The sequence below is a fragment of the Lycium barbarum genome, chromosome 6 (assembly GCF_019175385.1).
Source record: "Lycium barbarum isolate Lr01 chromosome 6, ASM1917538v2, whole genome shotgun sequence".
In the NCBI taxonomy this organism is placed as follows: domain Eukaryota; kingdom Viridiplantae; phylum Streptophyta; class Magnoliopsida; order Solanales; family Solanaceae; genus Lycium; species Lycium barbarum.
Window position 1 is genome coordinate 33,760,575 of NC_083342.1, and position 4,676 is coordinate 33,765,250.

A 4,676-nucleotide genomic window follows, 5' to 3' on the forward strand; every position below is an offset into this window, starting at 1 on the left:
CGGCCCGTATAAAATGTACGGACCGTATGTTGGTCCATATAACTTGGTCGGGATAGGTTTCAATTTAATATAAGGGACCCTTTCTCATTTCATTTCCACTCTCCTCTCTTCAAGAAAACTCTAGAACACTCTCTAATATTCATCCACAAGAATTCAAGGGAAAAACCAAGATCAAATACACCAAATCCATGAAAACAAGTGTGTGAAACCTATCAAAAGCTCATCTACACCAAGAAAACTCAAGGGAAGTGAATTAGGGTTTTAGTGCAAGAAGAGTGTTATATCCCGTATTTTGTGCATTCGGATGATTCGAGATAATTGCGAGAAGTTAAAGGCAAGACTATTTTCCAAATTATTTTAATATACAAGTTATTCATTAGTATGGAAATATTGAGAAAGGCTAAGGGTAAAAAGGGAAATTCACAAAGTGGTTTATGGTAATATTGTGGAAGGCTAGGGGCAAAATGGGAATTTCACAAATATCCAAGAATGTTCTTGAAGGGGGCCATGTTGGCCGTGTGGTGTATGTCCATATTTTATTAAAGAAGGCTAATTATAAATATATATGGACCAAGCTTATGTAGCAAGCCAAGTGGTCATATTTGTTTATTTTTAAGAAACTTCAAGAAAAAGGGAGAAGGGGCATGTGTCCATATGCTATTTGATGAGGCTAAATATATATATGGACAATTGCTCATAAAGCAAGACAATTATTCATGAAAAACTCCAAGAAGAAAACTTGGAGAAAAGAAACAAAGGCCATTCGGCCATGGCTAGAAGAGATGAGGTCCTAGAAATTGATCAAGAAAAATAATTTTCTTCTAGTATTTCCACCAAATGGAAGGTCCTCATTAACATGAAGGATTTGTTGGAGCAAGCCAAGCATTCATTTGGGTGATTTATAAACCCTAGCCAAGTAAGAAGACAAGTGGAGGAAGTTAACGTTCAATCTTCTTTTATATATGTTATGGATAGTTTATGCATGTTGTTGTATGTATAAATGGATGGAATTCATGAAATATGTATGTGTATGGTTGTGACCGTGTGTGTGGTTGTTTGTGTAGAAATGATGAACTAATTTTATTTAGTATTTTGATTGTTGTGGATTCTATGATGAAAATGAAGGTTTGATGAATTGAAGTGAATTTGGAATCATTGTGGGGGTTGTTGAAGAAGTTAGTGTGACATTGGTATGGTTTCTTATAATTGAGGGAATGATATTGCTAATGTGTAGGTTGTGAATATAATTCATGAATTTGGAAATGAGACATGTGTTTGGAAGATTGTAAGTTGGGTTGTTGTGATTGAATTTGAAAGAAGAAATAGGTTGTTATTGTTCTTCTTGAATTTGGAAGGTGTCGAGTGAAGTAGTATGTTTATTGAGTCGTTTTGAATGTTATGTGAATTGTATGACAAAGGTTGTAAATGTTAGAATGCGTCTTGAATTGATTGTTGATGTTGTTGGTATGATTGTTGGTATTGTTGTGATAATTTGACCGAGTTGAATTCTCGGATTGTTGTTGATAAATTGGTCGAGTTAGATTCTCGGGGATGGTGTAATTACAGGGGAGATGCTGCCGAAATATCGGCAGATTACAAATGAATTCATTTGAAGGATTAAGACAAGTATATGACGATGAGTCTAATGATTGTGTCAATCTTCTTGAATGTAGACTAGCGATAACAAGCTTGGACAATTAAGTGTAGCTAATAGGGCGTGGAGCAGGTATGTTAAGGCTCGTCCTTTTTCTTTCGAGGCATGATTCCGATGTTATGATTTCATAATTGCTTCCATATTTTCCTTGTTTTCAAAAGTTAGATGTTTATGATTTCATGGCATGATTCTCTTCCCGATAACTCGTAAATGTTTTTCCCAAGTGTCTGTATTCTACCAAAACAGAGGTTTATGATTTTGTAAGATCTTATGACAATAACGATGGATATGTTTTACAATGACACTGATGATGTCAAGGATGAGAATATTTATATGATGACTATGGTAAGAATGATTTCATGTTTAAAGGTACTTGGTATGATTATTTCCTTGATTTTCCAAAAATGGCTTCTGAAACGCTCGTAGAAGGTTCTGTACTTCAAACGCTCATAACTTTCTTATACTAAGTCGGGTTGACCAGAAACTTGTTTCTTAGCCTTTAGGTGTCGATTTATGTACGTACCCATCGAGTCTTGAAAATTTGTTCTATGTGCATATGTATACGAAGTGACGCCTTATGAGATTTATGATCTTATTCCATTGTTATGTCCCGTGTTTTCGCATATTTGGAAATCGAGAAAAATGAATAAGACTTGTGTGTTATAAGGAAATATTTTGATTCTAGATAATATGACTATGTTGGTTATGAAACTATTGGTGCTAAGTCATTGGGGAAGGCCGAGGGTAAATTTGGAATTTCGCAAATTAGTTTCGGGAATTACAAAACGAGACTTCAATGGATTGGGCCAAGAAAAATTTAACAAAAATTGAGGCCCAAGTATTAGGGGTGGCCGGCCAAGGCCCAAGCCCCATTATTAATGGTCATGTGCTTTGCATGTGACCACTTAAGCATGTATTTAACCATGTATATCCCTAGAAAGTTCAAGAAAAAAAAAAAGAAAAATTGAAGAACCTCCAAAAGGAGCTCTCGGCCGAGCAACAAGGAAAGAAAAAAAATTTAATCTCCAATCTTTGATCTTAATCCAAAAACCTTGTTCTTCTTGTATTGTAGTAAGTTCAAGACGCTCTCCGACGGGATACAATTAGTTTGGTCAAAGGAGCGCGTTTGCGGCAAGTCGGAAATTCAAGTAAAGGTATGAATTTTGCTATTCTAATGTTATGGAATTGGTATAAATGTGTTAAGGATGGAGAATAGACGAGAATCCCGTAGTTTTGATGTGTGTGCAAAGTCGTGTGTGTGTGTGTGTTTGGTGTTGTAGCCGTGACCTATGGGAAGTGCAAAGCCATGTGAATTTAATCTTGTGTAGTTGTTTGTTGCGTTGTTGTGACCTTTATAACGTAAATGAATGTTTAATGAATCGAATTGGTGTTGGAAAATGATTTCGGAACATTATGGGAAAGTATATACCTTTGGTATATTTGTGTATATCATTGTATATCCATGATATTAAGGCTTTAAATATGACTTATGGTTGTTGTTAATGAATTCAGAATGAAATAATGCAAGTTAGTATGTTCGTCGGAATTGTTGACGTTTTGAAAGGAATATGGAAAGTGACGAACTTCTTGAATTTATGTATAATGTTGGAACATAATTGGGAGGTGATTGAATAATCTTGAATGATTGAATGAATACAATAATGTGGACATAAGTTTGGAATTGTGAAGTTTGAATGAAAGTTGCCAACTTTTATAGTAAAGAAGAATATTGAAGTTAGAATGATTTAGTTGTGGTATATGTTGTTTGTGACGTTTGGGTTGTTGTTGTTGATGTTTATTGAGCCGAGCTAAGTCTCGGGGGTGTTAGATATATAGGGGAAGTGCTGCCGAAATTTCGGTAGGCAGAAATGAAGTTAATGGAATTTTTAAGCTTAAGAATCTCTAATAGGTAACTTTGACCATTTGCAGATTCTGGACGAAACGGGATTTGATTTTGGGGTGAGCATAAGAGGCTTCTAAGGTATGTAAATCTTCCCACTTCTTCCTTTGGCATGTCTTAGTATGTTAGGTTGATATCGGAACCCTGGGAGCAATTCTGCTCCTCGAAATCCGATCTAGAAAATGGCTACTATTCATTCAATTCAATTGAAGCCTAATGTTCCTATTTTGGCTAGAAAACAATCAAACGTCCGAAGCTTATGCAAATGCAATCGAATTACTTTGAAATCTTTATGTATGATCTTATAGACCCGAAATGTTCATAAATTATGTTCGCCACCTCGACTTGACCCGGGGTGGGCCCGCTAACCCCGAGATGCCTTATTTGTCCTACTAGGCTATCTTTTTGGATAAGCTTCGACAAAGAATCTTCGATTTTGAAATTGTCCTCTATGAAATAATGTTCGGAACACTATGATGTAACAAACTATGTTTTGAGCCATACGTACCACTTTGGAAACATTTTGTGAAATGAACTTTCGTACCAACTAATTATTTGACTATTTTAGTTAATGAACTGACTTATGAAGTAATCAAGTTTTGAAAGGCTATTTTGATATACAAACTGCATTGTTTGCTCACGACTCCGCTCGTGCCTTATTATGATTTCGTTCACCGGTTCCCGGGCCGGTTATGATTCGTGCGCTTTATGATGATTCGGCCGTATGCTGTGTTACGGTTCCCCGAGGCCTCGCCATAGAGCCGGGTTCCGTTTGGAGTTATGCTGTGATATGGCTGTGGTGTGATACGCTCATATGTGTGTGTTCGGGGATGTACGGAGATTTGAACCTTCTGGTGTTATGCTGTGTGTGGCACCAGCGTCGGAGTGGTGATCACGTTCCTGAGCTTTGCATGATTCTGTTTGCATTATGTATATATGATTTTGATAAACATTTTGATATACTGTTCGGCATTTCTCTCTTTTGTGTTCTGTTTGCTTTCAGTTGTGGCCTATATTTTTGTACTCCATGCTTTACATACTCAGTACATCTTTCGTACTGACCCCCTTTCTTCGGGGGCTGCGTTTCATGCCCGCAGGTACAGACGCCGGTAATCCACCACT